Source organism: Pleurodeles waltl, chromosome 6 (assembly GCF_031143425.1).
Source record: "Pleurodeles waltl isolate 20211129_DDA chromosome 6, aPleWal1.hap1.20221129, whole genome shotgun sequence".
In the NCBI taxonomy this organism is placed as follows: domain Eukaryota; kingdom Metazoa; phylum Chordata; class Amphibia; order Caudata; family Salamandridae; genus Pleurodeles; species Pleurodeles waltl.
The window spans coordinates 1,229,182,750-1,229,204,236 of record NC_090445.1 but is presented as its reverse complement, the minus strand read 5'-3'; the positions used below and the strand labels follow the sequence as shown (position 1 = coordinate 1,229,204,236).

The following is a 21,487-nucleotide window of genomic DNA, read 5'->3' as shown; positions in this document are numbered from 1 at the left end:
AAAGTGGAATACAAACCACTTAGTGACCCCAGGCCTAGTGTAGTGTGTAGAGGGTCACCGGGAGTGTAAGAAAACACTAAGGGTGTCAAAGATACCCCACCCCAAGACCCTGAAAAGTAGGAGTAAAGTGACCCTACGTCCCCAGAAACACACTAAAGTCGTGATAGGAGATTCTGCAAAGACCACAACTGACTGCAAAGCACTGAAGATGGATTCCTGGACCTGAGGACCTGCAAAGGGAGGGGACCAAGTCCAAGAGTCACAAAAGTGTCCTGGGGGGCAGGAGCCCACTGAACACCGGATAAAGGTGCAAAATGGCTCCCTCCGGGTGGAAAAAGCTGAAGATTCTGCAACAACGGAAGATGCCAGGAACTACTCCTTTGCACAGAAGATGTCCCACGGCGTGCTGGAGGATGCAGAGTTGTTTCCACGCAGAAAGACCGCAAACAAGCCTTGCTAGCTACAGAGGTCACGGTTGAAGAAAATGATGGGTGCTGCCCGGGCACAGGAAGGACCAGGAGGTCGCCCCTTGGAGGAGGAGACAGAGGGGGCCCTCAGCAACACAGACAGCCCATGCAGAAGCAGGCAGCACCCGCAGAAGTACTTGAACACGGGTTCAAGAAAACTGAGCACAGTGGTCATCTCAACACTACAAAAGAGGGTCCCACTAAGTGGGTGGTCAACTCAGCGAGTCGAGCAATGCAGGATGGAATGCTGGGGACCTGGGCTGTGCTGTGCATGAAGGATTTCTTGCAAAACTGCACAGAAGCCAGAGCAGCTGCAGTTCACGCAGTACACAGGATTACTGTCTGGTTCGGGGAGGCAAGGACTTACCTCCACCAAATTTGGACAGATGGACCACTGGACTGTCGGGGTCACTTGGATCTAGCTCCTGTGTTCCAGGGACCACGCCCGTCACAATGAGAGGGGGAAACCCAGAGGACCAGTGAAGCAAAAATTGGTGCCTGAGTTAGCGGGGGGAAGATTCCGTCGACCCATGGGAAATTTCTTCTTGGCTTCCCGTGCAGGGTGAAGGCAGACAGCCCCCAGAGCATGCACCACCAGGAAACAGTCAAGAAAGTCGGCAGGATTAGGCGCTACAATGTTGCTGGTAGTCTTCTTGCCACTTTGTTGAAGTTTTGCAGGGGTCAAGAGCAGTCAGCGGTTGATCCTTGGCAGAAATCGAAGAGGGAGATGCAGAGGAACTCTGGTGAGCTCTTGCATTCGTTATCTGAAGAGAAGCCCACAGGAGAGACCCTAAATAGTCCTCAGAGGAAGATTGGCCACCTAGTCAGGTAAGCACCTGTCAGGAGGGGTCTCTGACGTCACCTGCTGACACTGGCCACTCAGAGGCCTCCATTGTACCCTCACACCTCTGCATTCAAGATGACAGAGGTCTGGGACACACTGGAGGAGCTCCGGGCACCACCCCTTGGGTGATGATGGACAGGGGAGTGGTCACACCCCTTTCCTTTGTCCAGTTTCGCGCCAGACCAGGGGCTGGGGGATCCCTGAACCGGTGTAGACTGGCTTATGCAAGGAGGGCACCATCTGTGCCCTTCAAAGCATTTCCAGAGGCTGGGGTAGGCTACTCCTCCCCAGCCCTTAACATCTATTTCCAAAGGGAGAGGGTGTAACACCCTCTCTCAGAGGAAATCCTTTGTTCTGCCTTTCTGGGACTGGGCTGCCCAGACCCCAGGAGTGCAGAAGCCTGTCTGTGGGTTGGCAGCAGCCGTAGCTGCACTGAAAACCCCAGAGAGCTGGTTTGGCTGCACCCGGGGTCCATGCTGAAGCCCCGGGGATGCACGGGATTGGCACCCCAATACCAGATTTGGCATGGGGGGGACAATTCCATAATGTTAAACATGTTACATGGCCATATTCGGAGTTACCACTGTGAAGCTACATATAGGTATTGACCTATATGTAGTGCACACGTGTAATGGTGTCCCCGCACTTACAAAGTCCGGGGAAGACGCCCTGAACTATGTGGGGGCACCTTGGCTAGTGTCAGGGTGCCCTCACACTTAGTAACTTTGCACCCAACCTTCACCAAGTGAGGGTTAGACATGTAGGTGACTTATAAGTTACTTAAGTGCAGTGTAAAATGGCTGTGACATAACATGGACGTTATTTCACTCAGTCTGCAGTGGCAGTCCTGTGTAAGTATTGTCTGAGCTCCCTATGGGTGGCAAAAGAAATGCTGCAGCCGATAGGTTTCTCCTGGAACCCTAATACCCTGGGTACCTAGGACCATATACTAGGGAATTATAAGGGTGTTCCAGTGTGCCAATTAGAATTGGTAACAATGGTCACTCGCCTGCAGTGACAATTTTAAAGGCAGAGAGAGCATGAGCACTGAGATTCTGATTAGCAGAGCCTCAGTGACACAGTTAGGCACCACACAGAGAACACATCCAGGCCACAATTATGAGCACTGGGGTCCTGGCTAGCAGGATCCCAGTGAGACAGGCAAAAACAAACTGACACACAAGTAAAAAATGGGGGTAACATGCCAGGCAAGATGGTCCTTTCCTACATAGGCCGACATCAAAAAAATTATCTTTGGTTCCATTGACAAAAGTAACATTTTGTAATTGGGCTTTCTTTTGTCACAAAGTGGGACAATTTTTAATGACACGAGTGTTCAGTTTATCTCGTGACTGTGTGTCAGAGAGTGCTATTATCTTTTTACTCTGCATAAAGAGTTGCTTTTGCATCCTAAAATCAAATGTTACAATCTTAGGGTTAGGGTGAAGGTGGTTTGCTTTTTGCCACTTAGCCTTGGTTTGCTATTAGCCGCTATTACCTTGAGAGGCTGCTGACGTAAACAAGGCTCTACAAATGTCTTCTTTAAGGCTCTGGATGACACGAGAGAGCAGTTCTATATGGTGCCGCCAAAGCATTTATTCTGCATTTGGAAGGTTCCTGGGCAAACAATCTGTGCTCTCCTCAGTCCTACAAGTGTTTTCCAGCTAGGAAGTTCCCAATTGGATCCCCAGGGTGCATGAAATATTTACCAACTACAAGTCCTCGTTCGAGTGTGTGATAAAAGGGACTGCTTAGACATCCCTATCAGTGCTACTCTATTTTGCAATGTATTCTAGAATTATTCCTACCAAACTAAGAAGAATACAGGTCGGTTTCAACTGGATGGTCGTGAGACTATGCAGACTTTTTATTATTTAACAGCCAATTTGATTGACGCACTCTGGAACGCTCAACATAAGCAGCGAAAGGCTATTTCATCCTACAACAGCACGATGCCGAATGTCCTATCAAAAGCTGCTGCTGTTAGAGGAGTTTTACATCTAGGCCAGTTGTGTGCCAGCTCATGCCCAGAGTTGAACAGAGTTTTTAACCCAGCATCTAAGTGCCACCAATACTCAGAAAACTATGAAAAGTTAGGAAATAAAGCAAGGCTTTCAATGATCTCTAACACTTAAATCTTAACGCGTGTTTTTCTATAGCGCTTTGTCATCCTCACTCTCTCAGTAGAATGGTCTAAGTCATGGATACTCAAAGTATGGCCCGGGGCGCATGCGGCCCCCCTGGGTCACAGGAACACTGGGCTGCAATATGTTAAGTAAACAGGCAATCACTTATTTCAAGCTGAAGGGGTCATAAAGAAAGGAAGTAACTAGGGAGATCCGTGCTTCACTTTACAAACAAGTTCATTTTTTAAAAACATCTTGCTGCAAAAGTGTAAAAATATCACAGTGACTTCAAAATTCAAAAAGTGTTTTCAGTTAACATGCAGACCTTTTCAGTAAAATTAATTATATCAGTGCATTGAAACTGTTTAATTTAAAAGTAATAGTTTTCAAACTTGAATTTAGAAATATAGATTCTTTCCCCTAACCTGACAACAACGTCAATAGTGAAGCAAAGAGGCAGTCAGTTATGTGTACTTTTTGGGTTGCCTGGATTCCTATTATACATGAACAGAATTATAGTTTATTAAAGCAAACACAGGAGCAGGTTTTCTATAATGCACACCCTGAAATCATGTATTTTGAGGTCCTCTTAAATGTGGTTTTGAAGAAAAAAGGAGGGGGAGTGATCGTTTGTAATGAAATGTTTGCAGCAAACTTTGACAAAAAAAAAAACTGCATGGCAGCGGTTCCCAACTTTAGTTTCTTGGGATAACTAACTAGAACAGGTGAATTGTTTTGGTTAGGTGTAAAATGTAAGCTCAACTGTAATGTCCCTGCAACCTTTGTTTTTTAGGTGAAAATATATATATATATATATATCATCTCCATGTATACACACACACACACACACATACACCGAGAAAAAATGATGCCTTAGTGAGTGGGCTTAGAGTCTGCCCTTACAAATGACTGTCTTGGTTACTCATTTGCTTGCTTTTTATTCGTTAACTTCTATGGCCTTTCTTTCTGCTTCTTGTATTTGTTCCTTGCCTGGATCAGGGGCTCAATACTTTTGTTCTTACACATTTCAATTTTCAGGCACCATTTTCTTTTTCGTAGCATGGCTCCCTCAAGTACTTCTCTTCCCCCATCCCTGCTCGTGTTCTCTCACCCATGAGTCTCCCCCATTATTCATGATGTGCTCTCGTCCATGTTGCATCCCACACCAACTAAAAACAATAAAATAAATAAATAAATCTCCCACGCTGCTTTTTTATATTCTGAGCAATAAATTTAAAAAAAAATGTTTTAAAGACCTACGCAAGTTTGTAGTCCTATGCATGCTAGGACACACCTACAAAATGACGGAGTCACAACTCTCATCTCTTTATCTATTCTGCAGACCATTGCTGATACTGTACAGCATTGTTAACAACCATTAGCAAAGTCAATAGGTCCCAAAGGAGGAGCCTATTAGCTTTCCTAATGCTAGTTTCACTTTATTCCTCATGTCTTTTGATTTCAGGTATGACATCTGAGTTTTCAAATTGGTGTCTAGATGTTCAGTTATTGTTTCAAAGCCGAAAGTTCTACTTGAAGTTTGGCACAGTTATTAAGTAATTTTGCTGGGCTTTTCAATAGGTTTTTCGGCCCTTTCAATTTGAGAACTGGATTCTCAAGGCAAGAGCTGCTCCAAAGCTTGCTTTGCACAACTTTAGTGATGTGTTTCAAATGCTAAGCCTCAAATCTTGCTCAACCAGCATTGTTAATCATCTTGTCTCTGACTGTAACTTTAGAAGACCTGCATCTTCGTACTTCTGAATCAGACATCAAAAAAATAATCTGGAATTTGTGGTCAAGTACTGGGACACCAAGGACTTACAATCACCATCACAATTCTTACTGACTTTGCTTATCACAGCTATTTTTGCTTTTACACACTTTGGGAGTCGACCATCACCACTAAACATGCTCCCACCACACCCAAAGGATATTTCTGGACACAACTATTAGGCAGTCAATAATGAGCACACATCCCAGAGAATAGAATAGATCGAAAGCATGAGACTGGCCTCTGAAGTTGAACGTGAAGATGTGGAACACAAGGGTACTTCTGAAAGTTCTTAGCATCCTCTGATAACCTGATCTGCCAGAATCTAGCAGTTAAATGAAAGATGCCAAGATACTTGGCAGCAGCCAGAGTATCAGCTCATTTGCCCTATGGATTGGATGAGCATCAGTCTTTGTGACAGTATTGAGGCCTCTGTAGTCCACACAAAACCTCATCTCTTTTTGTCCATTCTGAAAGAGTGGTGTTCTGGTACAAAGACTACAGGACTAGACTGTCGGAAGGCTCAGTAACTCTTAGGTCGAGTATCTTTTGCACATCAACTTTGATGCATTCCCTGACATGATCAGGCTGCCTGTATATTTTGCTTTTGACAGGCAGGCTGTCACCTGTGTCAATGGTGTGTTCACGCCATGTGGTTTAACTAGGGGTCAAGGAGGAAAGTCCAGAGAACTGACCCAGGAGATTTCTGCAGTCATCTTTCTGGTGGTCAGAGAGGTGGTCAACAAGAATAACTACCTCTACTAAACCATCTACTGTGTTGTGGGAAAGGAGGTCAGGGAGAGGGTCACTCTTCTTCCTGACTTTCATCGGTGGCCACATGTAGAGTCATGTTAGCTCTCTCATAGTAAAGCTTTAGGCGATTCACATGAAGCACCATGTAGGTCAAACAGGTAGGTGACCTCACCTTTTCTCTTCAAAATAGTGTGGAGGCAACTTATCTTGGAGTGCCCTGGGAGCTACAGGCTCCAGGACCCACACTGTCTGTCCTGACTGGTAAAAAGTCAGTACAGACTTCTGGTCATGCCAATGCTGGCCTGAAGATTTTTATATGCCCTCTTCATGTATGCAGCCATTCTGGATCTTGGGCCTAATACAAAATCTACTATGTCTTGTTTGAGAAGCTTGAGAGGTTGCTCCTAGCCTTCCTTCACATGTGTACCCCTGCCAGGATGTCCAAATAAAAGTTCAAAAGGGCTGCAGCCCACTCCCTTTCGAGGAACCTCCCTGTAGGCATAGAGGAGGCAAGGCAATAGGACATTCCACCTCCTGAGTCCCATGATCATGCCTTTGAGGGTTTTGTTGAATCTCTCAACTAATCTATTTGTTTGTGGATGATAACCCCTAACTTCTTCCACATGGCTTTCAGGCATGCAGACATGAAGGGGGTGATTCTAACCCTGGCGGTCGGTGATAAAGCGGCGGCCAACCCGCCAACAGGCCGGCGGTCCAAAAAATTGAATTCTGACCCTGGCGGGAACCGCCAACACAGCCCGCCACCTTAACACTCCGACCGCCACGGCGGGACACACAAACAGGTTGGCGGTCACCGCCAACAGACAGGCGGGAGACAATGTACCGCCCAACCTATCACAACTCACCAATCCGCCACCTTTTCCGGGGCGGGAGCCCCGCCGATAAAAACACGGCAGAAACAGACTATGAACGGGAAAACGCTAACCTCTACGCACTCCACGAGGAAGGAGGACAGCATGGAACCCGAATTAAACATCCTACCTGCTCTCGTCTATCTGCTCATCTACCACGAGTACGAACGACGGCGCAGACGACAACGGTGAGTACCGCACCTACGACACAGGGGAGGGGGGAGGAGGAAGGGTTACGGCCACACACATATGCGACCCCCACCCCCCCCCCCCCAAACTATGTACACACCAATGCAGAGCAACAAGTCACAGTGACACCACCCAAACCCCCCGGAAAAATGCAAAGACATAATTAAATAGAGAAACAAAATTTATGTAAAAAATAGCCTCTGATAAGTCATGGTCAAATAGCAATAAAAATAATAAAAAAGAAAATAAATATTTTGTGCAATCGATAAACCGAGGCAATTAGTCCTGCACATTTAACTAAATTCCAAGTGTCCGTGGGCCAAAGTGTATCAACACAAGGGCAAAGCCCACACAGGAGACCTGAGTCCGTTGGAGAGAACACTGCTGGGGCATCTGATGATAAAACTACAGGCACCTCAGGGGGAAGGGAAGGGGGGGGCACCACAGCCACATGAGTCCACGACGCCAGATCCACGAAGGGGCCACCATGCCCACTGTGCCATCCTGGGGAGTGCAAAGCCACAGTCTCTCAATGTCTCTACAGTGGGTGGCTTGCCCACTGTTACATCCTGGGGAGTGCAAAGCCACAGTCTCTCAATGTCTCTACAGTGGGTGGCTTGCCCACTGTTACATCCTGGGGAGTGCAAAGCCACAGTCTCTCAATGTCTCTACAGTGGGTGGCTTGCCCACTGTTACATCCTGGGGAGTGCAAAGCCACAGTCTCTCAATGTCTCTACAGTGGGTGGCTTGCCCACTGTGCCATCCTGGGGAGTGCAAAGCCACAGTCTCTCAATGTCTCTACAGTGGGTGGCTTGCCCACTGTTACATCCTGGGGAGTGCAAAGCCACAGTCTCTCAATGTCTCTACAGTGGGTGGCTTGCCCACTGTGCCATCCTGGGGAGTGCAAAGCCACAGTCTCTCAATGTCTCTACAGTGGGTGGCTTGCCCACTGTTACATCCTGGGGAGTGCAAAGCCACAGTCTCTCAATGTCTCTACAGTGGGTGGCTTGCCCACTGTGCCATCCTGGGGAGTGCAAAGTCACAGTCCATCAGGTGGATTACAGAGACCACTGGTCATGGAGGAGGCATGGTGGGCACAGTGAACCGTGAACAGTAGCTCGACACAGAACCAGCACTGTCATTGTGCCAGCGGTGCTTGAGACGGCGGTGCCCAGCGGAGCGCTGCTTGAGACGGCGGGGCCCAGCGGAGCGGTGCTTGAGACGGTGGGGCCCAGCGGAGCGGTGCTTGAGACGGCGGGGCCCAGCGGAGCGGTGCTTGACAGGAAGGGCCCAGCGGAGCGGTGCTTGAGACGGCGGGGCCCAGCGGAGCGGTGCTTGACAGGAAGGGCCCAGCGGAGCGGTGCTTGAGATGGCGGGGCCCTGTTTAGCGGTGCTTGAGACGGCGGTGCCCTGTTCAGCGGTGCTTGAGACGGCGGTGCCCTGTTCAGCGGTGCTTGAGACGGCGGGGCCCTGTTCAGCGGTGCTTGAGATGGCGGGGCCCTGTTCAGCGGTGCTTGAGACGGCGGTGCCCTGTTCAGCGGTGCTTGAGACGGCGGGGCCCTGTTCAGCGGTGCTCTTCTGCATGGCGGGGCCCTGTTCAGCGGTGCTCTTCTGCACGGCGGGCCCCTGTTCAGCGGTGCTCTTCTGCACGGCGGGCCCCTGTTCAGCGGTGCTCTTCTGCACGGCGGGCCCCTGTTCAGCGGTGCTCTTCTGCACGGCGGGGCCCTGTTCAGCGGTGCTTGTCCAGTAATTCAAGGGAGCCAGACCTGGCCTGGACTCCCTGCTCAGTCGCCCTCCGACCGTGCAGTTGCTGGACCCTTCGGTGACAGAGTCCTGGGCCCTTGGGTGTCCTCCCTTACACACGGGATAGGGCTTGTGGGGCCCTCCTGCTCCGTGCTCCTGCTGGCTGACTTCTCCGCCCTGCTGCCCTTTCGCTCCTTAGATGAGGCTCTCTGGCCCTTGCCTCCCCTGGATGTTGTGGCAGGTGAAGTGGCCAAACTTTGGTCCTTGGGGGCAGCCGTGTCAGGCTTCTCACGGCGGCCCTTGAGTTTCCTGGTCCTCTTTCCAGGGGGGGGGGGCTGGCTGTCCCCTTGCTGCTGACAGATGTGTCACTGCTGCCAAAGGGTGGACTCCAGAACACATGCACTACAGTGACACTTGAAGCTGGGCTGGTGGTGGCTGAGGTGCTCTTGGGACTCTTAGCAGATGGAGGGGGTGGGTCAGGGGAGGGAAAGAGGTTAAGATTGGAGAGGTAAACTTTTTTAGGACCAAGGTAAATGGTGGGAGTAGTGGTGATGGGAGTGGAGGAAGAGGATGTGGTTGTAGGAGAGTCAGGTGTGCTGTCTTTGGGTGCAGGTGCTTGTGCTGGAGGCTGTCGTGAGGTGGATGGCTGTTGGGTGGGTGGCTGCCTGCGTTTGTGTGTCTTGAAAGAGGGGGTGACAGACATAGTGGGAGAGGACACAGGGGACGTGTAAATGGCAGCGGGGGTGGTGACTGCACGTGTGCGGACTGTACTGGAGGGTGTGGTGGTGATGGAAGCACTGGCTGATGGTGGTGTGCATGCAGGTGTGAGTGTAGACGTCACAGGGAGGGAGGAGGGAGACGAGGAGGAGGGGGACACAGAGGTGGTAGTGACTGTTGGCATGTCTGCATCTGGGTGTTGCTTGGGTGAGTGTTTGTGGGATCTGTGGTGCTTGTGTCTGGATGAGCTGCCCTTGGGTGTTGAGGTGTGTGCAGGCTGGTCTGATGGTGTGGATGGGATAGGCTGAGGAACAGGAGACAGAGACAGGGTGGAGGCAGTTAGAAGAGGGAGGCTGGAAACAGGGACAATGGCTGCCGTCAGTGCTGAGGCCAGAGAATTGAACGATCGTTGATGGGCAGCCTGACCCGAATGAATGCCCTCCAGGTAGGCATTGCTCCGATGCACCTCCCTTTCTACCCCCTGGATGGCATTCAAAAGGGTAGTCTGCCCAACAATGATGGACTGAAGGAGGTCAATGTACCTGTAGAGGCGGGGGGCCCGGATGTTGCCGCCACCGCTAGGGAGCTCCCATCCGAGGACGTGTCGGTGTCGCTGGTGTCACCACCGGTCCCCGTTGTGGTGCTCCCCTCGCCCTCCGTATCACTGGTGCCCTCGGTGTCTGTACCACGGCCCACCGGGGCCTTGAGACTTGCAGCTCCCTCGTGCTCCGATGCCAATTCTCCTCCGCCTGATGATGCTAATGCACACATGCACAAGAAGATTAAGAAAAAGGGTGGGGGGAGAAATAATAAAACAGGTTGAGTGCATGCAATGTCAACACCGTTGGCGGAGAGGACAGACACAGGAGCCTCATGCACTATGCTGCGCAATCAGGGTATACTACTCAGTACTTGTGACCAGGTCTACAGGTCTATGCACAACAAATACACACATGGATGATGCAGGACCATGGATAGCTGTACTTGGCACCCTCCAGAGGTGGGGGGCGGGGGCACAGGGCCATGCCTAAAGGAGAGGACTACACTACAGAAAACGCCCTGGCCTAATGTCACCCACAACCCTCCTCCCCCACCCAGACGCCTCCACTGCGCATAAAGATAGCAGAATGTGCTGATACTCACCCCCTTGTGTCTGCTGTGATGTCCTCAAGCGCCCATCAAAATCAGGGTAGGCCACCACCAGGATCCGGGACATCAGGGGGGTCAGGGTACGACTGGCACCCCTCCTAGGTTGGGAGGCCATCCCCAGCAGTGACTCGGCCGTCTTCCTGGTCCCGCGGCGGATGTCCTCCCACTTCTTGCGGCAGTGGGTGCCCCGTCTGATGTGGACCCCCAGGGCCCGGACTTCCTTGGCGATGGCACGCCAAATGTCGACTTTCTGATGGGCGCTGACCTATTTGACATGTACAGGGTGGGAAAGAAAAATTCATCATTTATCTGCATGTTAGATGTGATTGCCCCCTCCCCTCCCCAACTTTGCCATGTGGCACATGCTCTCATCTGTCGTGCGTTGCACTCCTCATTCGCTCCCCACCCCACCATCTTACATCCACCCCACTCAACACAGGCATAGCCCATTCAATGTGCACCCAGTGTACTTACCTGTTGGTCTGGAGGACCGTAGAGTAACGCATACTGGGGGAGGACCCCATCCACAAGTTTCTCCAACTCTTCAGACGTGAAGGCAGGGGCCCTTTCCCCAGTCGCAGCAGCCATTGTATCTTCCAGACCGAGGTCACAGCAGCACTTGCAGTATAGGTCCTCTCCTGTGGATGATCAGGTCTCGAGTGATTAAGCAGATAGAAAATGGCGGTCACGCCCGCGGCGGTGCGTACCGCGGCGGTGCGTACCGCGACCACCGGCGCACCTCGTCATTGGCTCCTGAAACCCATAGGCTTCAATGTTAACCAATGCGGCTTCGTATAGCGGTCTTCGACCGCCTACCGCCACGGTGTGCCACGCCAGCGCATTGACCTCACATCCCATTGTCCCACTTCACAGGTCAGGCAGCCGCCATTTCAAGGGCCCACATGGCATAATTTGTACTGCGTCACACAGGCCTAGGCCTTGCATTGCCACACATTCACGCCTTTCAATACATAGATAATCGTGTGCTATGCAAGCTGTGGTGAACGTACCTGTGATTTGCTTGACTCTGTGCTCCATGTTGTCCTTCCTAGGCACCGTCCGCTGGGACTTGCGAGGAGAAGGATGAATCCTCGCGTGTACCTACCGCTGGTGGACCTATTGACAATGGAAGAACGCCATATCATACTACGATACCGACTTGACTGAGCCACTATACATGAACTGTGTGCCCAGCTGGAGCCAGCCCTGATGTCCCCCATCCGCCAACCGACAGGAATTCCCCCTCTAGTGCAGGTTCTGTCAGTCCTCCATTTTTTGGCAAGTGGCTCATTCCAGACAACAGTGGCCATGTCATCTGGATTGTCTCAGCCTATGTTTTCAAAGATTTTGTCCAGAGTGTTGTCTGCCCTGATGAAACATATGCGGAGCTACATTGTTTTCCCTGAGGAGGATGATTTGGCCACTGTGAAGGGTGATTTCTATGCCCTTGGACATATCCCCAACATCATTACAAAGAAAGGGAGCACACTGCCTACACTCCAGCAACAAAGTCCAACCCCAATGCATCATGGTAAATGCAGTCGAATTCGTAGTCCATTCCGAAAGTAATAAAGTCTTTCACCTCTGTAGGGGCAGCAAGTGCTGTTTATCCCTGTACACGTGTTTCTGGGTTTAGCCCATCATCAACAGGGAGCAGCATGGTATAGGGGCTTGCTTGAAATGCCGCCAAATGTTTTCTCAGGTTTATGTACCTCTCATGGCACACAGGTGCCTCCCAAGGCTTGTCAGCCGTGGCTCAAGGGAGCCGTCCAAAGACAAAATTACAAAGAAAGGGAGCACACTGCCTACACTCCAGCAACAAAGTCCAACCCCAATGCATCATGGTAAATGCAGTCGAATTCGTAGTCCATTCCGAAAGTAATAAAGTCTTTCACCTCTGTAGGTGCAGCAAGTGCTGTTTATCCCTGTACACGTGTTTCTGGGTTTAGCCCATCATCAGCAGGGAGCAGCATGGTATAGGGGCTTGCTTGAAATGCCGCCAAATGTTTTCTCAGGTTTATGTACCTCTCATGGCGCACAGGTGCCTCCCAAGGCTCGTCAGCCATGGCTCAAGGGAGCCGTCCAAAGACAAAATTACAAAGAAAGGGAGCACACTGCCTACACTCCAGCAACAAAGTCCAACCCCAATGCATCATGGTAAATGCAGTCGAATTCGTAGTCCATTCCGAAAGTAATAAAGTCTTTCACCTCTGTAGGTGCAGCAAGTGCTGTTTATCCCTGTACACGTGTTTCTGGGTTTAGCCCATCATCAGCAGGGAGCAGCATGGTATAGGGGCTTGCTTGAAATGCCGCCAAATGTTTTCTCAGGTTTATGTACCTCTCATGGCGCACAGGTGCCTCCCAAGGCTCGTCAGCCGTGGCTCAAGGGAGCCGTCCAAAGACAAAATTACAAAGAAAGGGAGCACACTGCCTACACTCCAGCAACAAAGTCCAACCCCAATGCATCATGGTAAATGCAGTCGAATTCGTAGTCCATTCCGAAAGTAATAAAGTCTTTCACCTCTGTAGGTGCAGCAAGTGCTGTTTATCCCTGTACACGTGTTTCTGGGTTTAGCCCATCATCAGCAGGGAGCAGCATGGTATAGGGGCTTGCTTGAAATGCCGCCAAATGTTTTCTCAGGTTTATGTACCTCTCATGGCGCACAGGTGCCTCCCAAGGCTCGTCAGCCGTGGCTCAAGGGAGCCGTCCAAAGACAAAATTACAAAGAAAGGGAGCACACTGCCTACACTCCAGCAACAAAGTCCAACCCCAATGCATCATGGTAAACGCAGTCGAATTCGTAGTCCATTCCGAAAGTAATAAAGTCTTTCACCTCTGTAGGTGCAGCAAGTGCTGTTTATCCCTGTACACGTGTTTCTGGGTTTAGCCCATCATCAGCAGGGAGCAGCATGGTATAGGGGCTTGCTTGAAATGCCGCCAAATGTTTTCTCAGGTTTATGTACCTCTCATGGCGCACAGGTGCCTCCCAAGGCTCGTCAGCCGTGGCTCAAGGGAGCCGTCCAAAGACAAAATTACAAAGAAAGGGAGCACACTGCCTACACTCCAGCAACAAAGTCCAACCCCAATGCATCATGGTAAATGCAGTCGAATTCGTAGTCCATTCCGAAAGTAATAAAGTCTTTCACCTCTGTAGGTGCAGCAAGTGCTGTTTATCCCTGTACACGTGTTTCTGGGTTTAGCCCATCATCAGCAGGGAGCAGCATGGTATAGGGGCTTGCTTGAAATGCCGCCAAATGTTTTCTCAGGTTTATGTACCTCTCATGGCGCACAGGTGCCTCCCAAGGCTCGTCAGCCGTGGCTCAAGGGAGCCGTCCAAAGACAAAATTACAAAGAAAGGGAGCACACTGCCTACACTCCAGCAACAAAGTCCAACCCCAATGCATCATGGTAAATGCAGTCGAATTCGTAGTCCATTCCGAAAGTAATAAAGTCTTTCACCTCTGTAGGTGCAGCAAGTGCTGTTTGTCCCTGTACACGTGTTTCTGGGTTTAGCCCATGATCAGCAGGGAGCAGCATGGTATAGGGGCTTGCTTGAAATGCCGCCAAATGTTTTCTCAGGTTTATGTACCTCTCATGGCGCACAGGTGCCTCCCAAGGCTCGTCAGCCGTGGCTCAAGGGAGCCGTCCAAAGACAAAATTACAAAGAAAGGGAGCACACTGCCTACACTCCAGCAACAAAGTCCAACCCCAATGCATCATGGTAAATGCAGTCGAATTCGTAGTCCATTCCGAAAGTAATAAAGTCTTTCACCTCTGTAGGTGCAGCAAGTGCTGTTTATCCCTGTACACGTGTTTCTGGGTTTAGCCCATCATCAGCAGGGAGCAGCATGGTATAGGGGCTTGCTTGAAATGCCGCCAAATGTTTTCTCAGGTTTATGTACCTCTCATGGCGCACAGGTGCCTCCCAAGGCTCGTCAGCCGTGGCTCAAGGGAGCCGTCCAAAGACAAAATTACAAAGAAAGGGAGCACACTGCCTACACTCCAGCAACAAAGTCCAACCCCAATGCATCATGGTAAATGCAGTCGAATTCGTAGTCCATTCCGAAAGTAATAAAGTCTTTCACCTCTGTAGGTGCAGCAAGTGCTGTTTATCCCTGTACACGTGTTTCTGGGTTTAGCCCATCATCAGCAGGGAGCAGCATGGTATAGGGGCTTGCTTGAAATGCCGCCAAATGTTTTCTCAGGTTTATGTACCTCTCATGGCGCACAGGTGCCTCCCAAGGCTCGTCAGCCGTGGCTCAAGGGAGCCGTCCAAAGACAAAATTACAAAGAAAGGGAGCACACTGCCTACACTCCAGCAACAAAGTCCAACCCCAATGCATCATGGTAAATGCAGTCGAATTTGTAGTCCATTCCGAAAGTAATAAAGTCTTTCACCTCTGTAGGTGCAGCAAGTGCTGTTTATCCCTGTACACGTGTTTCTGGGTTTAGCCCATCTTCAGCAGGGAGCAGCATGGTATAGGGGCTTGCTTGAAATGCCGCCAAATGTTTTCTCAGGTTTATGTACCTCTCATGGCGCACAGGTGCCTCCCAAGGCTCGTCAGCCGTGGCTCAAGGGAGCCGTCCAAAGACAAAATTACAAAGAAAGGGAGCACACTGCCTACACTCCAGCAACAAAGTCCAACCCCAATGCATCATGGTAAATGCAGTCGAATTCGTAGTCCATTCCGAAAGTAATAAAGTCTCCTCTGTAGGTGCAGCAAGTGCTGTTTATCCCTGTACACGTGTTTCTCGGTTTAGCCCATCATCAGCAGGGAGCAGCATGGTATAGGGGCTTGCTTGAAATGCCGCCAAATGTTTTCTCAGGTTTATGTACCTCTCATGGCGCACAGGTGCCTCCCAAGGCTCGTCAGCCGTGGCTCAAGGGAGCCGTCCAAAGACAAAATTACAAAGAAAGGGAGCACACTGCCTACACTCCAGCAACAAAGTCCAACCCCAATGCATCATGGTAAATGCAGTCGAATTCGTAGTCCATTCCGAAAGTAATAAAGTCTTTCACCTCTGTAGGTGCAGCAAGTGCTGTTTATCCCTGTACACGTGTTTCTGGGTTTAGCCCATCATCAGCAGGGAGCAGCATGGTATAGGGGCTTGCTTGAAATGCCGCCAAATGTTTTCTCAGGTTTATGTACCTCTCATGGCGCACAGGTGCCTCCCAAGGCTCGTCAGCCGTGGCTCAAGGGAGCCGTCCAAAGACAAAATTACAAAGAAAGGGAGCACACTGCCTACACTCCAGCAACAAAGTCCAACCCCAATGCATCATGGTAAATGCAGTCGAATTCGTAGTCCATTCCGAAAGTAATAAAGTCTTTCACCTCTGTAGGTGCAGCAAGTGCTGTTTATCCCTGTACACGTGTTTCTGGGTTTAGCCCATCATCAGCAGGGAGCAGCATGGTATAGGGGCTTGCTTGAAATGCCGCCAAATGTTTTCTCAGGTTTATGTACCTCTCATGGCGCACAGGTGCCTCCCAAGGCTCGTCAGCCGTGGCTCAAGGGAGCCGTCCAAAGACAAAATTACAAAGAAAGGGAGCACACTGCCTACACTCCAGCAACAAAGTCCAACCCCAATGCATCATGGTAAATGCAGTCGAATTCGTAGTCCATTCCGAAAGTAATAAAGTCTTTCACCTCTGTAGGTGCAGAAAGTGCTGTTTATCCCTGTACACGTGTTTCTCGGTTTAGCCCATCAGCAGCAGGGAGCAGCATGGTATAGGGGCTTGCTTGAAATGCCGCCAAATGTTTTCTCAGGTTTATGTACCTCTCATGGCGCACAGGTGCCTCCCAAGGCTCGTCAGCTGTGGCTCAAGGGAGCCGTCCAAAGACAAAATTACAAAGAAAGGGAGCACACTGCCTACACTCCAGCAACAAAGTCCAACCCCAATGCATCATGGTAAATGCAGTCGAATTCGTAGTCCATTCCGAAAGCAATAAAGTCTTTCACCTCTGTAGGTGCAGCAAGTGCTGTTTATCCCTGTACACGTGTTTCTGGGTTTAGCCCATCATCAGCAGGGAGCAGCATGGTATAGGGGCTTGCTTGAAATGCCGCCAAATGTTTTCTCAGGTTTATGTACCTCTCATGGCGCACAGGTGCCTCCCAAGGCTCGTCACCCGTGGCTCAAGGGAGCCTTCCAAAGACAAAATTACAAAGAAAGGGAGCACACTGCCTACACTCCAGCAACAAAGTCCAACCCCAATGCATCATGGTAAATGCAGTCGAATTCGTAGTCCATTCCGAAAGTAATAAAGTCTTTCACCTCTGTAGGTGCAGCAAGTGCTGTTTATCCCTGTACATGTGTTTCTCGGTTTAGCCCATCATCAGCAGGGAGCAGCATGGTATAGGGGCTTGCTTGAAATGCCGCCAAATGTTTTCTCAGGTTTATGTACCTCTCATGGGGCACAGGTGCCTCCCAAGGCTCATCAGCCGTGGCTCAAGGGAGCCGTCCAAAGACAAAATTACAAAGAAAGGGAGCACACTGCCTACACTCCAGCAACAAAGTCCAACCCCAATGCATCATGGTAAATGCAGTCGAATTCGTAGTCCATTCCGAAAGTAATAAAGTCTTTCACCTCTGTAGGTACAGCAAGTGCTGTTTATCCCTGTACACGTGTTTCTGGGTTTAGCCCATCATCAGCAGGGAGCAGCATGGTATAGGGGCTTGCTTGAAATGCCGCCAAATGTTTTCTCAGGTTTATGTACCTCTCATGGCGCACAGGTGCCTCCCAAGGCTCGTCAGCCGTGGCTCAAGGGAGCCGTCCAAAGACAAAATTACAAAGAAAGGGAGCACACTGCCTACACTCCAGCAACAAAGTCCAACCCCAATGCATCATGGTAAATGCAGTCGAATTCGTAGTCCATTCCGAAAGTAATAAAGTCTTTCACCTCTGTAGGTGCAGCAAGTGCTGTTTATCCCTGTACATGTGTTTCTCGGTTTAGCCCATCATCAGCAGGGAGCAGCATGGTATAGGGGCTTGCTTGAAATGCCGCCAAATGTTTTCTCAGGTTTATGTACCTCTCATGGCGCACAGGTGCCTCCCAAGGCTCGTCAGCCGTGGCTCAAGGGAGCCGTCCAAAGACAAAATTACAAAGAAAGGGAGCACACTGCCTACACTCCAGCAACAAAGTCCAACCCCAATGCATCATGGTAAATGCAGTCGAATTCGTAGTCCATTCCGAAAGTAATAAAGTCTTTCACCTCTGTAGGTGCAGCAAGTGCTGTTTATCCCTGTACACGTGTTTCTGGGTTTAGCCCATCATCAGCAGGGAGCAGCATGGTATAGGGGCGTGCTTGAAATGCCGCCAAATGTTTTCTCAGGTTTATGTACCTCTCATGGCGCACAGGTGCCTCCCAAGGCTCGTCAGCCGTGGCTCAAGGGAGCCGTCCAAAGACAAAATTACAAAGAAAGGGAGCACACTGCCTACACTCCAGCAACAAAGTCCAACCCCAATGCATCATGGTAAATGCAGTCGAATTCGTAGTCCATTCAGAAAGTAATAAAGTCTTTCACCTCTGTAGGTGCAGCAAGTGCTGTTTATCCCTGTACACGTGTTTCTGGGTTTAGCCCATCATCAGCAGGGAGCAGCATGGTATAGGGGCTTGCTTGAAATGCTGCCAAATGTTTTCTCAGGTTTGTGTACCTCTCATGGCGCACAGGTGCCTCCCAAGGCTCGTCACCCGTGGCTCAAGGGAGCCGTCCAAAGACAAAATTACAAAGAAAGGGAGCACACTGCCTACACTCCAGCAACAAAGTCCAACCCCAATGCATCATGGTAAATGCAGTCGAATTCGCAGTCCATTCCGAAAGTAATAAAGTCTTTCACCTCTGTAGGTGCAGCAAGTGCTGTTTATCCCTGTATACGTGTTTCTGGGTTTAGCCCATCATCAGCAGGGAGCAGCATGGTATAGGGGCTTGCTTGAAATGCCACCAAATGTTTTCTCAGGTTTATGTACCTCTCATGGCGCACAGGTGCCTCCCAAGGCTCGTCAGCCGTGGCTCAAGGGAGCCGTCCAAAGACAAAATTACAAAGAAAGGGAGCACACTGCCTACACTCCAGCAACAAAGTCCAACCCCAATGCATCATGGTAAATGCAGTCGAATTCGTAGTCCATTCCGAAAGTAATAAAGTCTTTCACCTCTGTAGGTGCAGCAAGTGCTGTTTATCCCTGTACACGTGTTTCTGGGTTTAGCCCATCATCAGCAGGGAGCAGCATGGTATAGGGGCTTGCTTGAAATGCCGCCAAATGTTTTCTCAGGTTTATGTACCTCTCATGGCGCACAGGTGCCTCCCAAGGCTCGTCAGCCGTGGCTCAAGGGAGCCGTCCAAAGACAAAATTACAAAGAAAGGGAGCACACTGCCTACACTCCAGCAACAAAGTCCAACCCCAATGCATCATGGTAAATGCAGTCGAATTCGTAGTCCATTCCGAAAGTAATAAAGTCTTTCACCTCTGTAGGTGCAGCAAGTGCTGTTTATCCCTGTACACGTGTTTCTGGGTTTAGCCCATCATCAGCAGGGAGCAGCATGGTATAGGGGCTTGCTTGAAATGCCGCCAAATGTTTTCTCAGGTTTATGTACCTCTCATGGCGCATAGGTGCCTCCCAAGGCTCGTCAGCCGTGGCTCAAAGGAGCCGTCCAAAGACAAAATTGCAAAGAAAGTGAGCACACTGCCTACACTCCAGCAACAAAGTCCAACCCCAATGCATCATGGTAAATGCAGTCGAATTCGTAGTCCATTCCGAAAGTAATAAAGTCTTTCACCTCTGTAGGTGCAGCAAGTGCTGTTTATCCCTGTACACGTGTTTCTGGGTTTAGCCCATCATCAGCAGGGAGCAGCATGGTATAGGGGCTTGCTTGAAATGCCGCCAAATGTTTTCTCAGGTTTATGTACCTCTCATGGCGCACAGGTGCCTCCCAAGGCTCGTCAGCCGTGGCTCAAGGGAGCCGTCCAAAGACAAAATTACAAAGAAAGGGAGCACACTGCCTACACTCCAGCAACAAAGTCCAACCCCAATGCATCATGGTAAATGCAGTCGAATTCGTAGTCCATTCCGAAAGTAATAAAGTCTTTCACCTCTGTAGGTGCAGCAAGTGCTGTTTATCCCTGTACACGTGTTTCTGGGTTTAGCCCATCATCAGCAGGGAGCAGCATGGTATAGGGGCTTGCTTGAAATGCTGCCAAATGTTTTCTCAGGTTTATGTACCTCTCATGGCGCACAGGTGCCTCCCAAGGCTCGTCAGCCGTGGCTCAAGGGAGCCGTCCAAAGACAAAATTACAAAGAAAGGGAGCACACTGCCTACACTCCAGCAACAAAGTCCAACCCCAATGCATCATGGTAAATGCAGTTGAATTCGTAGTCCATTCCGAAAGTAATAAAGTCTTTCACCTCTGTAGGTGCAGCAAGTGCTGTTTATCGCTGTATACGTGTTTCTGGGTTTAGCCCATCATCAGCAGGGAGCAGCATGGTATAGGGGCTTGCTTGAAATGCCACCAAATGTTTTCTCAGGTTTATGTACCTCTCATGGCGCACAGGTGCCTCCCAAGGCTCGTCAGCCGTGGCTCAAGGGAGCCGTCCAAAGACAAAATTACAAAGAAAGGGAGCACACTGCCTACACTCCAGCAACAAAGTCCAACCCCAATGCATCATGGTAAATGCAGTCGAATTCGTAGTCCATTCCGAAAGTAATAAATTCTTTCACCTCTCTAGGTGCAGCAAGTGCTGTTTATCCCTGTACACGTGTTTCTGGGTTTAGCCCATCATCAGCAGGGAGCAGCATGGTATAGGGGCTTGCTTGAAATGCCGCCAAATGTTTTCTCAGGTTTATGTACCTCTCATGGCGCACAGGTGCCTCCCAAGGCTCGTCAGCCGTGGCTCAAGGGAGCCGTCCAAAGACAAAATTACAAAGAAAGGGAGCACACTGCCTACACTCCAGCAACAAAGTCCAACCCCAATGCATCATGGTAAATGCAGTCGAATTCGTAGTCCATTCCAAAAGTAATAAAGTCTTTCACCTCTGTAGGTGCAGCAAGTGCTGTTTATCCCTGTACACGTGTTTCTGGGTTTAGCCCATCATCAGCAGGGAGCAGCATGGTATAGGGGCTTGCTTGAAATGCCGCCAAATGTTTTCTCAGGTTTATGTACCTCTCATGGCGCACAGGTGCCTCCCAAGGCTCGTCAGCCGTGGCTCAAGGGAGCCGTCCAAAGACAAAATTACAAAGAAAGGGAGCACACTGCCTACACTCCAGCAACAAAGTCCAACCCCAATGCATCATCATTGGTGCCATTGATGGGACCCATGTGGCTTTAGTACCCCCAAAAGACGATGAGCAGGTGTACAGAAACAGAAAAAGTTATCATTCTATGAATGTCCAGGTGGTCTGTTTGGCTGACCAGTACATCTCCCATGTAAATGCAAAGTTCCCTGGGTCAGTGCATGACGCGTATGTTATGCGTAATAGCAGCATCCCTTATGTGATGGAACAGCTACAGAGACAACGTGTGTGGCTAATATGTGACTCTGGTTACCCCAACCTGCCGTGGCTACTGACCCCAGTGAGGAATCCCCGGACCAGGGCAGAGGAACGGTACAATGAGGCCCATGGGCGAACTAGGAGGATCATAGAAAGAACCTTTGGCCTCCTGAAGGCCAGGTTTAGGTGCCTGCATATGACAGGTGGATCCCTGATATACTCACCAAAGAAGGTGTGCCAGATCATCGTGGCCTGCTTTATGCTGCACAATCTAGCATTGCGACGGCAGGTGCCTTTCCTGCAGGAGGATGGTCCAGATGGTGGTGTTGTGGCTGCTGTGGAGGCTGCGGAGAGTGAAGAGGAGGAAG

At 50.0% G+C, this 21,487-nt stretch overlaps 1 long non-coding RNA gene across 1 annotated transcript in view; it reads left to right on the top strand.

Annotated features, from left to right (window-relative positions):
* Positions 1 to 21,487, top strand: part of LOC138302119 (uncharacterized) — a 418,185-nt gene that overhangs the window by 67,189 nt on the left and 329,509 nt on the right. The gene's annotated exons all lie outside the window — the stretch shown is intronic.